The 22,493-nt window shown below is 46.7% G+C and overlaps 1 protein-coding gene across 7 annotated transcripts in view; it reads right to left on the minus strand.

Moving 5' to 3' along the window:
• Positions 1-22,493, minus strand: part of UNC13B (unc-13 homolog B) — a 3,555,093-nt gene that overhangs the window by 350,334 nt on the left and 3,182,266 nt on the right. The gene's annotated exons all lie outside the window — the stretch shown is intronic.

Here is a 22,493-nt window from a genome sequence, read left to right on the forward strand (position 1 = left end):
AGCCAGTACCTTTTCGGTTTTTGTTTAAATGGAAGGAGCTATAAATTCACACGAGCTCCTCAAGGTTTCACAGAAAGTCCTAGTATTTATAGTCAAGCACTTAAGAGACAACTAGACAATATTCACATGCCAACTGACACTGCCCTGCTCCAGTATGTCGATGATCTACTGATCACAGCCCGTTCTGAATGTGACTGCGAGCGAGCGTCACTTACAGTTCTGTATTTCCTAGCCGAGATGGGGCACAAGGTGTCCCCTTCGAAGCTCCAGTTCTGTGTCCAGCAAGTGATCTACTTCGGCCACTTGCTGTCCAAGTGGGGTAGGCAGTTGACACCAGACCGTATCCAGTTAATAGCGAGTCTTCCACAGCCCAAGACACAGAAGGAGGTACGTGCTTTTATTGGCCTCACTTCTTACTGCAGACAATGGATTCCTCAGTATGCATTTCTAGCCAAGCCACTGATACAGTTAACGACACAGGAGGCAGCCGTATCGACTGTCCTCCCTTGGACATCTGAACATACACTTAGTTTTAATGAATTAAAGAAAGCCTTATGCCAAGCACCTGTTCTAGCTACACCGAACTACAGTAAGCCTTTTACACTTTTTGTCACAGAACGTGATGGTACTGCATTATCTGTTCTCACACAAGATCAAGTAGGACAGTACAAGCCCTGTGCTTATTTCTCGAGCACATTAGATCCAGTAGCCCAGGCTTTGCCTGCGTGCCTCAAGTCAGTTGCAGCCACAGCTCTAGCAATCAGACAAAGTGATTCCATAGTGTTAGGACACTCCCTGACAGTACAAGTTCCACATTCCGTGGAAGTTCTTTTAAACCGAACACAGACTCAGCATTTGACAATTGCACGTTTAACAGGTTACGAATTGACACTGTTCCAGCCACACATAAAAATCAGACGCTGCAACATTTTAAATCCTGCTACTCTGTTACCGTCAGTTACTTCAAATCCTGCCACACATGACTGTGTGGAAGTTGTTAACACTATGACCAAGCCAAGACAAGACCTGACAGACATTGCATTACCTAATCCCGACCTGACACTTTATGTGGATGGTTCATGTATGAGAACTAGTACAGGAGAACTAGTAGCCGCGTATGCAGTGACTACTGAAACCGAAGTAATAGAAACGCACCGTATTGACACCCTGTCTGCTCAAGCAGCAGAGCTAGTTGCTCTGACCCAAGCCTGCATACGTGCCAAGAACCTGAAAGTAAACATATACACAGATTCACGTTACGCATTCGGAGTCGTACACGACTTCGGAGTGCTCTGGCAGGAGAGAGGTTTCATGACTTCTCATGGAACCAAGATTCAGCATGGTCTCCTCATTCAAGCTCTGTTAGATGCAATACATTTACCGACAGCTATCGCTATCATGAAGTGCAAGGCACATACGAAAGTTACTGACATCATTTCCCAAGGTAACGATCTAGCAGATCGAACAGCCAAGCTTACAGCTCAGACTCCAGACATTCCAGTTAACAAGACACAGACATTCACTCCAGAACAGACTACTTGTATGACAGTTAAGGACCCTACACAAGATGTCATAGACATACAGTTACATGCTACTCCCGAGGAAATCAAGAAATGGTCCGAACAAGGAGGGGTCCAGACAGATCAGGGATGGGTGACGAAGGGAAAAGCCACATGGTTTCTCCCCGACTCTATGGTTCAAGTCATTATTAATACCGCACATAGTCCAGCACATCTAGGAGAAAAAGCCATGTTAGACAGTATACAGAACCTTTGGTTCAACAAGCACTTACGAGCTGCAGCCAAGCAGAAAGTCCGTACCTGTATGATATGTTGCCATTTCAATCCAGGTAAAAGTGTCCCGGTGGAACAAGGTGGATTCCAACCCCCTGATCACCCTTTTGAAGTCCTCCAGATGGATTATATTCAGATGGAGCGATGTCGAGGTTTCAAGTATGTCCTCGTAATTGTATGCGCTTTGTCCAGGTGGACAGAAGCATATCCAGTTCCAGATTATACAGCCGCGACCACTGCCAAGCAGTTGGTTCGTGAATTTTTTCCCCGTTATGGACTCCCTAGGGTCGTGTATTCTGATAACGGCCAGCCATTCTCATCTGAGTTAATGAAACATGTTTCCCTTCTGCTAGGGTACCAGTGGAAGTTCCATTGTGTGCGCCATCCTGAAGCAGCCGGACTCGTAGAGAGACATAATCAAACCCTGAAAATCCGTATTGCTAAGACATGTAAAGAGAAAGGTGTAGACTGGCTAGTTGCCCTGCCAGTTGCTCTATTCTTCATGAGGATGGTTGCACATTCCAGATCAGGCCTGTCCCCTTATGAGGTCGTATTCGGCCGTCCCCCAAATATGTGGGGTACACCTAGACCCCGCAGTATTACAGATGTTTCCAGTAAAATGTTGACAGATTACCTAGCTTCCTTGATGTCTGCCCTACACTCTTGTCGTTCCCAGGTTGCCGCTGCATTTCCAGACAATACTGAAGTGAAACCGCACGAGGTCATTCCAGGAGACCTTGTTCTCGTAAGGAACTTTGATCGTTCAAGTCCGCTGGAGCCCCGTTGGAAGGAGCCACGACTAGTCCTCCTGACCACCCGCACGGCCGTGAAGTTGGAGGGCCGCAAGGGGTGGGTCCATCTGTCCCATATCAAGAAATTCCATGGACTACCAGAAAAGACATTTATTAAGGAAAAGACTTTTTCTAAAGACTGCCTAAAAACAGACTCTGAACTCAAGCCTCCCCTGTTAGAGGAAACTCCGCAACAGGAGTATAAGTTAAAGCTCCGGTCTAGTAAAATAAGTCAGCCAGTTTAATTGTCTAAGTCCCTCTCGGGTGAAACGGTTAGACAGGTTTCTGACATGTATGAGATAGACCCCCATAGTGAGAGAGTTAGTCAAAACTCTATAAGATGTATCGTTTTTCTAAGTTTCTTATTGTTTTTAAGTTTGATGGTTACCTGCACAAGTTATGCATTACATTTATGTTTTCCAATTTCGCATATAAATAAGTTTGCTAATGCTACAGTAGAGCACACATTTAGTGATCTGCCTCCTCACGAGCTATCCTATCGTCTTGCTATGCGTAATAATACATTCATTAGAATGTTACACTATTCACACCAGACCAGCAATGCCACTAATTGTTGGGTGTGTGGTCGACTCCCCCCTTTCCAGACACCGAAGGGAGTTCTGCCACTCTTTCCTTATCCGTTTTCACATAATGGTTCGTGTGGAGCATGGTTCATGTTAACGTCATCTTCAAATGATATGTCCCTTCTGAATAGAACATGTTTTCCAGACAAGCAAGGTCTCCCCCATAGAACAGGGATAGATCTAGAAAATGAAGTATATGATTTGGGTAATTATTCTTCGAATTTTATGGTCCCGAATGTCCAGTCTGATACTACTCCAGATTTACCTGCTATTTCAGTACTACCAGTCAAAGGCGAATTATGTGTCAGAAATAATGGTTCCGCACATGTAGGACATAGTGATTGTACTACTACTGTCGAGTATAGTGACAGTGGGAAATCTATTTTCAAAGCCTCACGTCATTCTTATTTTGTTTGTGGTCAGACCGCATATGTTCGTCTGCCCCTCGATTGGGATGGAACATGTTACATTGCCTTCCTACTGCCACCAGTTTTTCTAGCCCCATCAGATTATCACAGAAACACACATCTAGTACACATTAGACATAGAAGGGAGATTGAGTCCCCAATTGTCGATCAAACTGAAACTACTCTAGAACAGTATCAAGACTTTAATAAAGGTTTCTTCTTCTTTATAGGACCTGTCCAGAATAGTAAGTTAATCCGTAGACTAACCAGAACCCTTGAAGCAGTAGTGAATGAGACTACTTCTGCTCTAGGTAACTTAACCGAAGAGCAATCTGCTATGAGATTTGTCGTGCTCCAAAATCGTCTCGTTCTTGACGTCATACTGGCCGATAGAGGAGGAGCATGTAGAGTCATCGGATCTAGTTGCTGCATTTTCATTCCTAATAACGCGCCGTCTGTTTATTCAGCCATAACCAGACTTCACAAAATTGCCCATCAGTTACACCAGAATCCAGGCACCTGGACATGGTCCGGTTGGCTCTGGAGTATCATATCCGCTTGGGGATGGAAAGTATTGTCATTCCTAGGTATTGCAGTAATGATCATATTCAGTTGCTGCCTCTGTATACAATGTGGCCCTGCGATTTGCGGCATTTGTGCTACCTCTTGTATTCCTAGTCCTAAGTCCCGTTCCAAGACAATTCGAGACGAGCAAATGATGCTATATGAAATGATAGATGGTATCATGAATATCGATGTTTCCTGATGGAAACGTAGGGCACAAGGAGGGAATGTGGAAAAGTAAATTTTGCCATGTTGTATGTGCCTACGTGTTCCCCATGTTATGTCATATGTGCATGATCGATATGCATGTATTCCCTTCTGATCAATTAAAGACGCAATTACAGTTGTGTCCATCTCTAGTATGTCAGTTTCCAGTCCTCGTGAAAGCAACGAATATTAGGCCTATGTAATCCTACGTTGCCACGTTTTACAGTGTGCACGTTAATTCATTGAATTATCCCCGTTTCTAGGCCTCAAAAGGGCCCGGACTCAGATTCAGCTCCTGTTTCCTGAACCCTCTCCAAGGAGCGATACAGCCCCCACCTGTATCCCTGACCCTTCACTTACTTCATGCCTCGCAGTGCCCGGCTCGGCCTGGCTCTGCCTCCCAGTCTGCCAAGAGTATGTTATGATTCTAGTTATCAGTCCAGCCCTCCTTCTCTGCATTCCTAAGCTACTGAATCGCATCAATAGTTTCCGTCATGGTCTAGCCTTTGTGTCTCCATGTAAGAGAAATACTGTATTAATATTCATAGAATATTCCTCACACACGCACTACATATAGAATAATGCATGCACCAGTCTTAGCGTCTGTTAGCCTTTGCCCTGATAACTTTTGGATTCTATCAACATGTTCTCTAAACACCAGATACTAGATATAGGTACATGTCGCCCTGACCCTCCAGACTTTCGTCTCCTCTTCTAGTGCAGAAGTCATAGCCCCCAGTTCTCCCTGGTAACACGTCATTGCCAGTTTACGCGCACCACTAGGTTAGAGGTCCCAGCTGCTCAGGTAGCCCCCTCCATGTTTCCGCCCCGTTTATGACATATTCTGTTACGTTTGCATCACATGTCTATGTATACGCCCTGTACACACCTCTTGTTACACCCACTTTATGCCTTATCTTTCGCGACTGCTACAAACTCCGCCTACTGCTACGCCTACTGTATTGAATGCAATGTAATTGTTTTTAGTATATATATTAATGCACTGTTATTAAAAGCCAGCCAATTCCCAGATCCTGCCCCCGGCAGCTGCCATCCTATTCCCATGCAGGCTGTCCTGTTCCTGTCCTTTTATGCCTGATTAAAGCCTGTATACTTCAGCTACCTCGAATCTTGACTCTTATTTATTGAGCTATCTGTTATTAGAGTATCCCGAAAAATAGAACCGGTAATTAATTATTTATTTACCACACATGGTAGGCGCCGGTGCGGAACCTCCGACATCTGTAGAAGATCGGGGTACCACCACTGGCGTGGCCACTCTGGTGCTATCAGGATCATTCTGGTGTTGGTCCTGTAGAACTTCTGGATCACCGCCGGGATTAGAGGCAGGGGAGGAAAGGCGTAGAGTAATGTCTGCGACCAGCTGATCAAAAGACCGTTCCCCAGTGATCCCTGTTGGGGAAACCTGGACGCGAAGACGGGGCATTTTGCATTGGCCGCGTCTGCGAACAGATCTACGTCCGGTACGCCCCAGCACCGAAAAACCTCTTGCGCCACTTCCTCGTTGAGCACCCAATCGTGCGCTTCTACGAAGATTCTGCTTAGGCAGTCTGCTTGGACGTTTTGAATTCCTGGTAGATGAACTGCCACGATGGACAGGCCTCTTGCTAGGAGCCAGTGCCAGATGGCTTGTGCTTCCAGAGACAAGACTCTTGACCTCGTGCCTCCCTGTTTGTTCAAATAGAACATAGTTGTTGTGTTGTCCGTTTGAACCTGGAGGTAGTTGGTGCGCAGAGAACGATAAAGAGACTTGAGAGCCAGATGAACTGCTCGAAGCTCCAGGAAGTTGATATGGTGGCCTTGCTCTACCTCGGACCAGAGGCCTTGAACTTGGAGTCGGTCCATGTGAGCGCCCCAGCCTTGAAGGGAGGCATCCGTGACAATTGACTGGGACGGAGGAGGACGATGGAATGGCACTCCCGGGAGGAGATTGGATCGTTTTAACCACCATCTGATCGAGTCCCTGGCTTCTTGAGGAAGCAAGACCCGGTCTTCTCACTGATCCGATCTCTGAGACCACTGATCTTTGAGGGCTTGTTGCAGAGGCCTCATCTGAAGGCGAGCATTGGGCACGATGTAAATGCACGAGGCCATCGAACCCAGAAGAGAGGACACTTGTCTGGCTGTGGGGGCCTGATTGTCCAGAAGAAGGCGACCCTTCAGGAGCATAGATGACAACCTCTCCTCCGAAGGACACACGCTTGCCTGTAGTGAGTCCAGAGAAGCACCCAGGTAGTGGATCCGCTGGGAAGGGTTGAGAACTGACTTTTTCAGATTGACTTGAAGACACAACGAGTCCATCAGTTTGAGGCAGAACGACAGATGGTTTTGTAGCAGCGACGGAGTGGAGCTTTTCAACAGCCAATCGTCTAGATATGGATAGACGAAGATCTTTCTTTTGCGAAGAAAAGCAGCCACCATCGCCATGCACTTGGAGAACGTCCGAGGTGCAGATTTCAGGCCTAACGGCAGCACTCGATACTGGTAGTGACGACGTCCGATCAGAAACCTTAGGAACTTCCGATGCTTGACTGACACTGGTATGTGGAAGTAGGCGTCCTGCAAGTCGATGGCACACATCCAGTCTCCCTGATGAAGATGCGGGAAGATCTGGTGCAGGGCGAGCATGCGGAACTTTTCTTTTCGTATGAATTTGTTTAGCATTCGAAGATCTAGAATGGGTCTGTATTCCTTGGCAGTTCCTCGTTTTTGAACCAAGAAATACAGGGAGTACACTCCTTGATTTCTGTGAATGGAGGGAACCTCCTCTATGGCCATCTTCTTCAGGAGGACGGAGACTTCGTCTTGTAGCAACTGACTCTGGAAGCGTGGGAGGTGTCGCGCCTGAAGGAGGACTTGCGGAGGAGGAGATTTGAACCTCAGCAAGTAACCATGCTGCACAATATTCAGCACCCATCTGTCTTTTGTAATGGATTTCCACTCTTTCAGATGATGAGAAACACTCCCTCCCACCGGAGTGGCAAACAGACGTGGAGGAAGCAATGGCTCAGAGCTTAGGAGGTTGCTTGGAGGAAGACTGCTGCTTGTTATTGCCACCTCTTCCTCTGCCAGGACGACGCTGCTGGAACTGCGTCTTCTGCTGAGACTGGGATTGCCACTGAGGAGTTTGAACCCTCTGCTGGAAAGACCTCCTGTCTCCCTGGCGAAAGCGCTTCTTGAATTCCTTGCGCTTTTCTAATCCCACAGCTTTGACGGTGTCCATTTCCGCTTTCATTTTGGACATTTCGTCGTCCGTGTGTGGACCAAACAGAGATTTCCCATTGAATGGCAAATTTAAAATCTTCTTCTGGGCGTCTGGTTTGAGCCCTGTCAGGCGGAGCCAGGCCGAACGACGGGAACAAATACCATTTGAATAGCCATGGGCCGCTAGGTCAGAGGCATCCACTGCGGCGCTAATAACTTGATTGGCTACCAGGCCTGCCTCCTGTATAATCTCCAGAAAGTCTTGGCGATCTTCCTTGGGGAGCTTGTCTGTAAAGCGAGTCAGGGAGTCCCAAAGGGACCTGTCGTACCTTCCAAGCAAGGCAGAGGCGCTAGCCACCTTCATAAAAGAAGAGGAGGTGTTGCATACCTTCCTACCAAACGAGTCCATAAGTTTACTATCTTTTTCAGGTGGTACTGAGGAAGAAGTAGAGCCTGCATGGGACTTCATGGCAGCCGCCACAATAATGGAGTCCGCAGGAGGATCAGATCTGAGGAACAAGGGATCCTCTGCAGGGGCCTTGTACTTTTTGGCTATCCGAGATGGAACAGATCCCAACACTGCTGGTGTGAGGAAAGTAGCCATAGCCGGTTCTAGGAGGCCGGGGACCAGGGGCAGAAGAGGCCTGGGCGCTGTGCGATGATGAAGAGTATCAAAAATCACAGAAGTGGGAACCACTTGAGTATGCAGCGTAATGTTCAGCTTTTTTGCTCCCCTGCTCAGAACATCGGAGAAAGTCGCGAGGTCATCAATTGGAGAGACTAGGGAAGGAGGCGTAGATGAGAAGGTCGGAGAGTAATCTCGGTAAGACGACCTAGATGAGTACGACCTTGTGGAAGATCTTGTACGCCGCCTGTTATGGGACCTGTCACGGTTCCTGCTGTGACGGTCTCTGGACCTAGAGCGATGTCTTGATGGAGACCTCGGTCTCGGCCGGATTGGTGAACTTGGTCTGACAGGTGTTCTTGGCCGTACTGGAGAACGTGATCTGATCCGAGATCTTGGCCTGGGTGAAATCCTGGGACTCCGAGGAGATCTAGACGGTCTGACCGGCGTTCTTGCCGTAGACGGAGAATATGTACGGGAGTAACCCGAGCCCGGGCTACTCTGACCTCCAGATAGAGCCCCTTGAGGATGCTGAGACACCAAGCTGCGTGGTCTGTCCGCAGATCTGGGCGAAGGTTCCGGGGAGATTTCCACGATATTGAAACGAGGAGATGATGACTTGCCTCCTGAAGATCCGGAACCAGGGGACTCCACCACTGCCGTCACTTGATCCCTCGACGGCGTAAGCCTCGATGTCGAAGATGTCTGGGTGACTAGTGGCGTCGAGTGGTAGGCTCTCGACGGCGATCGATCACGTTGAGAAGGGCTCGACTGAGAACCTCGACGTCGATCCGGAGACTTCGACGTCGATCTCCCTCGACGTCGACCAGATGGAGATGCTCCATGATGTCATATCGACGACGACTCTCGACGTCGTGTCGACGATGACCTTCTTCGACGTCGCGTCGACGGCGACCTTTCCTGGCGTCGCCTCGGCGTCGACCTCCGTGACGTCAAAGGATGGGATCTGACAGTGCCTCTCGACGGCAGCCCGCCAGCCGGCGGCAACCTGGATGCCGTCCTAGCTCCCGACGCCGATCCCCTACGGGGCGGCGGAGAGTGTCTCGACGTCGACGGAAGCCTCGACGTCGACGGAGACTTAGATGTAGCAGCCATGGACTTCAAGCCCGAAGTATGGCGCCTCGACGCCGACTTACTTGACTGCGGCGGAGATCTTTGACGTCGTGAAGATGATCTTGGCCTCTTCGACGGCGACCTCGACGTCGACGGAGTTCTTCAACCTTCCTTCCTCTTCCTGGGGACAGGAGAAGCGGAATGATTCAGATTTTGGCCATGCTTGCTTGTAGGAGAAGATCTGGGGGTTGTAGAAACACCCACCTGGTGACTTTTGTCCATCTCCTGCATGGCATGAAGTCGAATCTTCTCCCTGTCGCGAAGAGTTCGACTTTTAAACTTTTGACAGTGATGGCACTGAACAGGATTGTGTGTAGATGGAAGGCCCACAATACACACAGAATGTGGGTCAGTCAGAGCCATCTTTTTGTCACAAGAAGGACATTTCCGGAACAGAGCAGGCATTCTGACAGGAAATTCTTGTGGGTTACCACAGAAAAATAAATCAGAAGCCTTATTTATCCAAAAAATGTCGAATAATAAAAGAAAATTCTCTCAAAAACACAATTTCAGTTGTCTTAAAGGCACGGTACCCCTACTCTGATGCCTTAAAGGCAAGGTGTCAGTTTTCTTTGTTTGCTTTATACTCTACTGCAGCCTACTGGCAAATGCCTGCAATTACAGGTTTTTTCCTATGGCAATAAAGCATTGTTGTATACAAATGTTTTCTGCTCTCTTTCTTCCTTAGGGTTTGGAAGAATACTACTGTATGTATGCTAATTTATGTAATTTTGCAGCAATTTTGCCAGTTAGGAAATGTTTTAGGCTGCAAATATATGTTTTCACATATTTATATACATATATATTTATATGTATTTTCCATATGCTCCGGGATCCCGCACATGGGCGGGGATTATTCATAGATTATGACTATTGATGAGTATCCCCTGGATGAGAAATAGGTAGATGCGATAGTGGCTCTGCACCATGTGAGGAGATGATCCTTTCAAAAGCCAGTCGCCGAGGGAGTGATAAACAAACAGGCCTTGGCGATGTAATGCTGCGGCCACCACTGCCATGCATTTCGTGAATACCCTTGGCACAGATTTCAGGTCGAACGGCAAGACTCTGAACTGGTAAAGCTTCGCGCCTACCATGAATCTCAGGAACGTGCGATGTCGTGGAGCAATTGGAATGTGTAAGTACACATCTTGAAGATCTACCAAACACAACCAATCCCCTTTCTGTAGATGTGGATATATTTGATGGAGCGCCAACATGCAAAACTTTTCCTTTCGGATGATTTTGTTCAGAGATCCAGGATAGGTCTGAACTTGAGGGCTTTTTTCGGTACAAGGAAATATCTGGAGTAAACACCTTTTCCCTTTTGAGCAGGAAGGACCTCTTCTATGGCTAGTTTCTTTAGCGATTATAAGCCCTGTAGCGACGCCTGAACTCCTTTTTCTTCTCCAGGCCGACAGCCTTCAGTGTATCCAATCCGGCCTTCATTCTGGCCATTTCCTCATCAGTATGTGATGCAAAAAGGGAGTTACCAGAGAATGGAAGATTTAAAATACGCTGCTGAGCCTCTGGTTTCAAAGCTATTAAGCGCAGCCAAGATGACCTCCTTGCGCAGATTCCGTGCACATATGAATGCGCAGCCAGAGAAGCTCCATCCACTGCTGTGCTGATCACTTGGTTGGCTACCATCACCCCCTTCTGGAGACTCTCTGCCAAAATCTTGTCGATCCTCCTTTGGCAGCTTCTTCTTAAAGGACTCCAATGAATCCCATAAGGATCTGTTGTATCAGCCCAGCAGGGCCGCAGCGCTAGAAACCTTCAAAGAAGATGATGTAGAGCTGCATGCTTTTCTCCCCCAAGAGTCCTGAGCTCTACTCTCCTTGTCGGGAGGAACTGAGGAAGTAGAAGCAACAGCATGCGTTTTCTTTGCTGCTGCTATGATAACCGAATCAGGTGGAGGATCAGATTTCAGAAATAAAGGATCCGATGCAGCCAGTTTGTACTTTTTTTGGATCCTAGCCGGAGCTGCTTTGATCGAGAATGGGGTGAGAAAAACGTCCATCACTGGCTGAAGGAGACTAGGAACAAACTATATCTGAATTTGAATATATAGAGCGTACAAAGAAAACCAACAAAATACAAAAAGATATTGCAAACTTTGATCAGATTTGCTTTCACCCTTATGTACAGGATGAGTTTTTTCCCAACCCCGACAACAATATTCTGATAATTATCCTACTTGGGGATGCTTCAAAAGAAATACTGGAGTAACATTTTCTGATTCATCAGCTAGTTCAGGTGATGAAAGTGACCCAGGGACGAGCTCCCGCTCTGGCCCCTCTAATTCAATTTATCCTCCTCCACCTTCTTTTTTAGAACAGCGTGGGAGAGGCCGAGGCAGACCCAAAACCCGAACACCACAACCCAACCCACAGACACAACACTGGAATTTCAAATCTGGGGAGAGGCAGACGCGCAGGAAGTTTTATCAGTGGGGTCCCCCTCAATAACTGGACAAGATTGTCCTGGGACCACTGCTATCCCCATTTTTAATCTTTCTGAACATCAGCTGTCTTCTGCTGAAGTTTCACTTTTATCTAAGGGTCTAAGCTTTGTTCTCAACGAAAAATCCTGCTTGTTTGATAGTCAGCTGGAACCTTTGCAGTTTTTTAGGAAATTGCGCATTAAAGCCTTTTTTCTGAATAAAAACACTGATATGGTTGCGAGTTTTTCCGGATTGAGGCCTCCTTCAGTCTTTAATCCCCCTACTAGTCAAGTCCCCATTGAACTGTTGGCTTTTGAATCAATGGTTTTGAACGAGGTTCGCACTATGAATAACAACTTTGAATATATTCCATATAACATCTCCTTAGTGGAACGGCAGGCTTTGGCCAAATTAAAAACCAATCAAGATATCATAATTAAGCCTGCCGACAAGGGCGGTGGGATAGTGGTGCAATCTAAAACTGATTACAAGATTGAAATCAAGCGCCAATTGAATAACATCAATCACTACCTGCCTTTGAAATCTAGTCCCTTGTCTGACATTCAACTAATAATTGCCACAGTGACTACAAAAGCCAAAACAGATGGCTTTCTAACACCTAAAGAATTTACATTTCTCAACACCAAATCACCGCGCACACCAGTACTGTATACAGTCCCTAAGGTGTACAAGAGTGTACTCAATCCTCCAAGCCGACCCATTATCTCCGGATGTGGGTCGGTCCTGGAGCCATTGTGCAAATACATAGATGTATTTATTAACGAGTTTGCCTACTAGCAGCTACGTGCGAGACAGTGGCGATATGATTTCCCAACTTGAAGTGATGAAATTCTGTCCCGAGAGAGTTGTTGGTGTGAATGGACCTGGAGTTCTTATACACCAACATCCCCCAACTGGAAGGGATTGAGGTAATCCGTAAGGTCCTTGACACGCGGGTTGCCCCAATGCCAGTACCGACTAACCCTGGGCGGCCAGCTACGCTCCGTGCACGGAGTGCGCGTAGTGCCGTCTCCTACGCATTTTGCGTAGCGGGCGTAGCCAGGCGGCACTACGCGCGCTCCGCAGACGGTGCGTAGCCGGCCGCCACCCGCCTCCCTCCCGCCCTCCCTAATTATTTAAATAAAAGGATAGAAAGGTTTTAAAAACACTTACCTTGTCCGCCGCGTCCCCGGGGCTCCCTCTCCCGTCCCTGGATTCGCGCCGCCGCCATTTCGGATACTAATGCGCATGCGCGGGCGGCCGCGCATGCGCATTAGTATCCGAAATGGCGGCGGCGCGAATCCAGGGACGGGAGAGGGAGCCCCGGGGACGCGGCGGACAAGGTAAGTGTTTTTAAAACCTTTCAATCCTTTTATTTAAATATTTAGGGAGGGCGGGAGGGAGGCGGGCGGCGCGTAGTGGGGCTACGCGGAGTGCGCGGGTGGGCGTAGTTTTGCGCCCACTTCGCGTAGCTCCGCGTAGCCCCACTCCGCACACTACGCCCAGGGTTAGTACCGACTGATTTTATTATCGACCTTTTGACGATATCACTGACCAGAAATTATTTTGAGTTCAACGGACAATATTATTTACAGACCAAGGGTACTTCAATGGGGCTTCTTATGCCCCCAATTTTGCGATTTTGTTTGTTGACAACTTTGAAAGACAATTTATTTTTGACTGCAGTAACAATTTGATTGCATTCGCCATTGGCGACGCTATATCGATGATATTTTTTTCATTTGGACTGGGACTGAGGACTCCTTGAAACAGTTTTTGATCTGGCTTAACTCATGTTCCAATGATCTCAAATTCACATCTCGTTCAAGCAATAGTCATGTCGACTTTCTGGACCTTACCATCTTTCCAAATGAAGGAATGCTATCCACCAAATTGTTTACCAAATCCACTGCTCGGAATACTCTTTTAGAGTATTCGAGCAACCACCCGAAAGGCTTGAGGGATCGGCTTCCATTTGGACAATTTCTACACATTCGTAGAAATTGTTTTTTTAAAGATGATTATTTTCATGAAGCAGAAATGCTATCCCAAAACTTACAACAACGCGGTTACCCACGTAAATTGGTTAAACGCTCGATGAAACGGGCATGGTACAATCATCGCGATCTACTGTTGATCCCGAAAACACGGAAACCAGTGACCCGTAAACCGTGTGTGACTACCTTTGGCACTCGGAGTAACCAAATTTCAGGAATCATCAGAAAACACTGGTCGTTAGTTGTGGCTACAGGTATTACACAAGAACCTCCGCTTTTCTCTTTCAAGCGTGGTAAAAATCTTCGTGACCATTTGGTCCGAGCTGCTTTGCCCCGCCCTGAATGTCCGACCCTTGTATCCATGTGGGGCTTAAATAAAATTGTGGGACACTACAAATGTGGCTTCTGCCTTATGTGTGTTTCTAGTATGAACACGAAACAGTTCCTGCATGGTAACATAAAACATGATTTGCGCAATTTTTCAAATTGCAATACGTCCAATGTCGTTTATGCAATTTGGTGTCCCTGCGGCCTGATTTATATCGGCCAAACGACCCAAAAGATCAAGATACGACTTGGACAACACAAGAGCAGGATACGTTGCCAGACCGAGAATGCTCCTCTGGTGGCACATTACTTACAGCTTAATCATGCCCCAGAAGAAATGCACTGGCAAGTAATTGAAGTGGTACAAATTCCTGAACGAGGTGGTAGTGTGGCCAATATTCTGAATAAGACTGAATGTCGTTGGATGCTTCGTTGTAATAGCATCAATCTTGGTCTTAACTCTATGGAGGAGTGCCACTCTGTGATAACAAGCTTAGTCAGAAATATGTTACCATGCCTTTGCCATGATGGTAGCTGTAACATTTCTAAGCTACCGGATGTTCTTTCATTTTCTGATGTTTTTTGTTTGGACCAATTCATACTGTATTTGATGTATTGGCTATCATGACATGACACTTCTATACTGTATTTGCTGTATTGGCTATAATGATATCACACTTTTATGGCTATGTGTTGAATATGTTGATTGTCTGATCAAATATGGGATGTATTTATGTATTCCCTTTTTTTATTTTTATTTCAGGGATTCATGTCACAGGCACATTTTTGATAAGCTTATTGTCGGGAGTGATCTATTTACATCCATTCCCTTCTCAAGATGGTGCCCAAATACGTGCGACACGTTTAGAGTGTGCCTCTCTCTATTTCTAGGGCGATTTTTCAACGGAACTACCTGAACCTCTTGGAGTTCATCAGCGACTTTTGTGCTCCTCGTAGAGACCTGTAATTAGGTAAGCCAAGCTCTCTACAGTTATGTATGTCCTTTTGAAACCGTTGGGATATTTAAACCAAACTCCACCTGTTTTTTACGTTTTTTACATTAAACGGGACCGTGGGTAAAGTCGTGTTGTTAATAACGTTCCTTGCGCGGTTTCGTAATTCGGTAAGCACGGTTCCCGTTTCTTGTGTATTACCTGTGACAAGCTTGTCAACTGTACCACCATGTATGATTTTGGATTAAGTTTGGAATTTAAAATCGTAACCCAAACTTTTCTGGTTCTTACGTTAACTATTTTATTTGTCCTTTTGTTGTGCCCCGAACTGTATACACTGCTGTGTGGGCGGAACCAGTATAGCGATTATCGCGAATTGGTTTCAATGCCCTCCCTGAGTAGGTTGTATATTTTGAGAACACTCTAAGTTTTGAGATTGTGTGCTTGGTGGGCATAACCAGTTGGGAACTTGGTGGCCCACTACTCTCTTCAGTTACTCTCCTGTCCGATTTGTTTGATTTAGCATTGGCCTAAGTTTAGGCTAGAGTTTAATTAATTATTCGTGCCCTTTCTTTGTTGTTTTTTCAGCCGATTAATTGGAGGAAGGCATGGGTGTAATGTACTCGCCACACGCGGAAAGTACATCATTAGGATACATTTGGATGCCCCGTTGCAAAATTCTCCCCCTGCCCTCTGGGGTAAGTTATTTTGAATTTGCAGTGGTAATTCACTACTGGGCTTTGGTAAGCTTGGTGTATATGAGTATCACAGTACAACTGATTGTTCATTTTTGTTTATTTAGAAGCTGGAGTAATTGTGATAAGCCATCAATATCTGTGATTGGCTAGTCCTGTTTTAAGGTGATTTTTTATCAATTGTATATAGCCTGCTCTGTTGGGCAATGGACTCACATCGGGTGTGGTGGTAGTTTTTACCTGCCTTTTACTTTTTTACCTTTCTTTTAACTGACACTGGGTGTCCTATTTCTAAGCTTTCTTTGCCTTGATGAATCTTTTTCTTTGAAGAAGCCTACCTGTTGAATGTATTCTTGACTTGTTTGAATTTTTTCCCTTTTTATTGTACAGCAATATATCGCTCAAGCCCATTTCAAGTCCTGATGATGACCGCATAATAACCTAGCGGTTGAAACGCCGTCGACGCTTTTTGTGGCCATAGTTTATTTATTTATTTATTTATTTAGTTGCTTATATAGCGCAGGACTCGACCCCCATAGGGGTATCGCCACGCTTGGTTCAACTAACGTGCAAAAGACTGAGCTATAGGAAGGCATATGTGACTATGGTGTAAGGAACAGGTGTGTCTTAAGTGTTCTCCTAAATTTAAGATAGTCGGTGGTTTGTCTCAGTCCAGGAGGAAGTTTATTCCACAGGTTGGGCCCATATAAGATAGGGTTCGCCCACCCTGTCGTGCCTTTCTAACCAAAGGAATCTGTAACAATAGTTGGCCGCTGGAGCGAAGACGACGTTCCGGGTTGTAGATGTTACATTTTTCAGCCAAATATTGAGGGCCAGAGCCAAATAGACTTTAATGTATGGTACAGCAGATCTTAAACTTAACCCGTTGACGAATGGGCAGCCAGTGGAGTCTATCAAGGAGGGGGCGAGAAGGTGTTCTAGGGGGGACATTTAAGATCAATCTTGCCGCGGTATTCTGGGCCACCTTCAGTCTGCTGAATACCTCTTCATTAGCAGATAAGAAGAGGCCATTACAGTAATCTAGTCGGCTGACTACAGGGGCCTGGACAAGGGTCTTTCTGAAAATGTCCGACAGAAATGGAAAAACACGCCTCAAAAGTCCTATCATCCGGAAACAGGACCCTGTCACCTGATTTGCATGCTCTTTTAGCAGCAGTCTCTGGTCCAATCGTATACCTAAATTCTTTACTTTCTGTTTAGGGGAGGGAACAGGTCCCAAGTCGAGTGGCCACCAATCCGGAGACCAGAGGAGAGGAGCCTTCCCGAAAAGCATGACCTCTGTCTTGCCCACATTACATTGTAGGCAGTTAGAGGCCATCCACTCGGAGACTGCTCTCATTCCCTCCGCAAAAGAGTGTTTAATTGCGGGAGTGAGGGTCTGAAATGGAAACAGAAGCTGAGTGTCGTCAGCATACGACACTGGCGTGAATCCATGTATTCTCACAATGTCAGCTAAAGAGGCCACATACAGATTAAATAATGTGGGACTTAAACATGAGCCCTGTGGAACCCCCTTGGTGAGCTCCCTAGAGATGGAGTGGTAGGAGCCCAGGCTGACATTTTGTGAGCGGCCTGAGAGAAAACTCTCAAACCAGGACAGGGCCAAACCTCCAATCCCCGCCTTCTGCAAGCGGCCGAGCAGAATATCATGCGAGACCGTGTCGAAGGCTGCGGACAGATCCAACAGCACCAGAATCATAGAGCCCCCTCTGTCCTGTGCCATCCTGATGTTATCTGTCACAGAGAGGAGCGCTGATTCAGTGCTGTAATTGGGTCTGAACCTGATTGTGAGTGGTCAAGCCCTCCGGATGCCTCGATGAATTTGGACAACTGGGTGTTCACATGTTTCCCGGTTAGCTTGCTTAAGTATGGCAAAAGGGAGATAGGGCGGAGAGTGGAAAGGTCTGTCCATGGTAAAGCCGAGTTCTTACGAATAGGATTAACTCTTTTCCAATCTTGGGGTACCCGACCCTCCATAAGAGAAAGGTTTATTATTGATTGAATCATAGGGCCAAGTAGGTTGCATAAAGAAGCAACCACTTTGGCAGGCAGGAAGTCCAAAGGAGACCCTGTTTTAATATGACTTGTCAATAAATTGATGTCATCTAAACCTATCTCCGGGAAGACAGTGAATGTAGGTGTAGGCATATCACTATTGTGTAGGCTTAATGATGGAGAAGTGCTAGCGGCGTTGCCCTTACCATTAATTACTTTAAAAAAATTCTATAAATTAGCTCTATTTTATTTTCAAAGAATAGAGAAATATCATCACACAGGGACTGGGAGAAATCGTCAGGACTCTCACAGGCTATAGGTTTCACGAATGTCTGTAGAATCCTGTAGAGTTCTTTAGAGGAATTGCCTGCTTCTGTCAGCTGTGAAGTGAGACAGCTCCTCCTGGCCAGCCTGATATTTTTGTGGTATAAGGACAGGGCAGCAGCATGTTCTTTCCTACTTTCCTCTGAGTGGTTCTTTCTCCATACTTTTTCTAGTCTCCTACATCCCTGTTTCTCCAACCTAAGTTGTTCAGTATACCATATTTCATGTTTAGATATGGGGTGCTGTTTATGCAGTTTCATAGGGGCCAACACATCAACCGCCTCTAAAAGGGAGCTTAGATAGTCCACATTGTTCTTATAGGACATATTATTTTGTTTGTGTTGTTTCTTTGCACATGTAATGTTTGTTTGTTAGCCACATGTTTGGTTTGTGAAGCTTTTTGTTTTCTGTTTACCAACATTTTTGTCTTGAGCATAATTGTTTCTTGTTGGAATTTTAACATATGTAATAAATTATAACTGTTTTCTTGAATTGTCCATGAATACATAGGCTTCTTCTTTCTCCTTTTTCATTGTTTGTATCAAGTTCGAATATTCTCCCTCTCCCCCCTTTTTTATTTCTTTACCTGAACCCTTGTTGGGTGTTATAATATAGGAACAAGTGGGAGCAATGGTCTAGCATCAGACTGCTGATGGAGTCTCAAAAATGATAGATGTAGAAGCTTGAGGTGCAGACATATCTATATTAAGCTTCTGTGCCCCTCTAACAAGGACAACGTGGAAGGTGTTGACATCATCTATAGGTGACAATCTTGAGGGAGGGCTATATGTAAGGGTAGGAGTGTAGTCCCTTTTTGAAGAGTGAGTGGAGGAAGACAACCATGATGGGGTTCTTCTTCGTTTATGATAAGCATGAGCTAGTCTATGCTCAGGAGATCTGCCTCGGTGATCTCTAGTATGTGTAGTAGGAGACCTGTCCATCTCCTGCACCAGTCGTTGTAGCGGAGATCTGTGCAGAGGACTAGAATAGGTCGCAGGCCGCTGTACTTGGCCAGAGGGTTCCTTCTGCCAATGATGGAGGGGCAGAAGCCATCGTGGCAAAAGGTGCACCGAAGGAGATTTTTGTCTCTGTGGAGAGCTTCTTGGTGATTTTCTTATCTGCTCTGGAGAATGAACAGAAGAGCTTCTGGATGCTGAGAGCACCCGGGGAGAGCTCATCACTGAAACAGAGGACTCTCTGCCGTCTTTGGAGGCTGAACGTTGTCACAAGGAACAATGTGACGTCGATGGAGAGTGTCTCGATGACGATCGACTATGCGCCACCAAAACTAGTGAATCTTTCAAGAGGGATCTTCTCCTCAACGTCGATCTTTCCGTATGTTTCGACGCTGAATGTTCGGACGTCGAACACCTGGACCTCACTGACTTCGCCTTTGACATTGAGCGTCTTGGAGAACCCAACTAAGTGCGAATGGATGGAGAAATACTTCTCGACGTTGTGTCCTTAGACCTCTCAAATCTCTCTCGCGACACTGAGCATGTAATAGAAGCCAGCGGAGGGGAGATCCAGGCACTTCTTGACATCAACGGAGACCGCCGTCTCAACATCGAACGTGGTTGTGTATACCTTACATCAGGTCTCGACAACGAATCCTTCCTCACCATCGATACTGGCCTAGACCTCAACGTTTAACATTGCCTGGTTGACGTCAACGGAGGTGTTCGTCTAGACGTTGAATGTCTTGCCTCTGGTGACAACGAGGCATATCTCGACGTCGACCGCCGCCTGGTTGACGGAGACGCCTGCTTCTACGCCGTTCGCCGATGCCTCGGTGACGGCAGAGCATCTCTCGACGTCGTACATCGAACCAATGCCGATGGAGACTTCTCTCTTGACATAGTGCGAGCCCGCACCAACGGAGAACGACTCCTCGACGCCAATCGTCGCTGAGTTGACGACGGCTGAGGATGCTGTCTTCGTCGACGGCCGATGTTCTCTCAATGGCAAGCAAGCCGTTGATGGTCTTTTCATCGACGCTTTAGCTGCAGATGAAGGTATTTTCGGCGCCGAGCCCGACGCCGAAGGAGATCAGATTGGAACCTTACTTCTAGAGGAAGATCTGGCTCTCTCCTTTCTCTTCCGAGACCTGCCTCTTGAAGGTGTTTTCCCCTTCTCAGCCAGTCCACAGAGGCTTAATCCTCTCTCTGTCCTTCAGAGTCCTCTTGGAAAAGACTGGCAATGCTTGGAAGTCTTGGGAGAGTGATCATTCGGAAGGCAAAGGATACAGAGAGGATGGGAGTCTATTGTGGCCTTCTTCTTGCCGCAGGAAGGGCAAGGATCAAACAGAGAGGGCATTTTTGATGAAAAAATAATGCTCAACTCTCAAAAATAATGGAAACCTACTCCAACATTTAACAGACGTTGAAGTAAAAAGATTTTGAGAAAAAATAGACAATTTCAGACAGAAATCAGAAAAAACTGAGAGCTGCAGGAGCCAGGGTCTTGACAGAAGGAGCAGGAAAGAACAACTGACCTAACTGTCACCCCTGAGGCATGAGGGAAAGCTAGGGGTCATGGCTGCCGTAAAGGCACGGTGCCAGTTTTATTCTATGTGTTTCTGTGAGTTAGCTTTTCAGCTTACTACACTGTTTCTACAATGCAGCCTATGGGCTGGCAATGTTTTTCATTCCTCTTTGGAGGAGCAGGACTTCTATGATGCATTAAAGCAGTTTTCAAATGTGTTTTCTTTCTCCCTGCTTTATTGGAATGTTATAAATATATAGGCAAAGGAAATTCTTACATTGCTCAGCCTTTACTGTATGGAGCGCTGCATTGTGTTTATTGTGATATACATGTATATGTATATGGTTTTAGAGCTACATATATGTTTCCACATATATGTTTTTATATGTTTCCGGGGTCACCGCGCATGGGCGGGAATACTCATGTGCTTATGACTATTGATGAGGATCCCTGGAAGAGAACTGTAAGGTGGGTGCAGGGCAGGTCCTCTGGACGGGCTGCTGCACACGGCAGGTTCTTCGTTGTAGGCAGGTCGGAGTTGGACAGGCCAGTAGAACAGTCGCCAAAGCAGTATGTGTCCTCTTGTTCCTGGGAAAGCATGGCTCTTCGGTCCTTTGTCTTTCTTGCTCTAATCTGAGTAGGTAAGGTTCAGGGTGGCCCCTTAAATTCAAGATTTAGGAGCGTTAAAAGGAGTGTGCAGGTTGGGACAAATGGGTCCCTTCCTTGGAGTGGACCTCCCCCCCTATTGTGCCACCCTCCAGTGGGAAGGGGGCATGAGCCTATTCCTGACTGGTTGGGTACCCTCATCTTCAAGAAGGAGGGGACTGAAATGTTTGCTTCAACACACCTCTTCCACCTGGGGGTGGGGTTGGAAAAGGTAGGCACACCTCTCCTCCCAGCTTGGTTTTCTTGCTGATTCTCCTGCCCAAAGTGTGGGGCAGAACCGGTGGGAGCCAGTTGCTGGGGGTAGCAAAAGGCAGGGACAGTTCACAAAGGGGATCAGCATTTGAAGCTTCCCCTTCGCGGAACCAGCCCATCCTGGGGAAGGAGGCATGACACCTCTGCCCAGGATGGGCTTCGTTTCTGTACCCAGAGAGTGGTGGGTCTCTACCCAAGGGTCCAGAAACCAGGCTGGTGGTGGCAAATGGCGGGCAGCCACTTAGGAACCAACCAGGGCTGGTATTTTTCATGTGGCACCTCTAAAATACCCTGAGAGTGCATTTAATATTAAATCCCACACTGGCATCAGTGTGGGTTTAATGTGCTCAGACGTTTGCTAATAAACTTCCCAGGTTTTAGTAAAGTCATTATGGAGCTGTGGAGTTCGTAATGACCAACTCCCAGACCATATACTCTTCATGGCTTTACTACACTTACAATGTCTAAGAATGGACTAAGACACAGTAGGAGTACAGGGCTCCTGCCACTGTGCCTTACCTGAGGCTAGTGCACCCTGCTAGATGGATGGCTTAACTAAGTCTCATGCAGTGGGTTGTGGGCATGGCGCACAGGGATGTGTGCCATGTCGGCTCTTCATTTTTCTCTGCACCAAAACACACAGCCTGCAGTGGCAGGGTGGTGCTGCAACCCTTAGAGGCCTTCCCTTGTCACCGTGCCACTGCTACCCATGGTACCTTTAACAAGGGGCTAACCTGTGGCCAAGGATGTGCCACTTGAGGGTACAAAGGTACAGTTTTGGGAAAGAACACAGGCCCTGAGAGTTTGATTTGCAGAGACCCAGGGCACACCAACTCAGGTTGCATCATATGTTAGGCAAAAAGTGGGGGGTAACTGTGCATAAAGGGGCACTTTGCTAGACTGGAGGCATGTATTGTGCAGGGCCACTAAAACACCTGAAATGCAGGGCAGTGAACCTCTGAAATGCCTCACTGCACTGCTCACGATTGAACAGTAATGAAAT

Source organism: Lissotriton helveticus, chromosome 2_1 (genome assembly GCF_964261635.1).
Source record: "Lissotriton helveticus chromosome 2_1, aLisHel1.1, whole genome shotgun sequence".
NCBI classification, from domain to species: domain Eukaryota; kingdom Metazoa; phylum Chordata; class Amphibia; order Caudata; family Salamandridae; genus Lissotriton; species Lissotriton helveticus.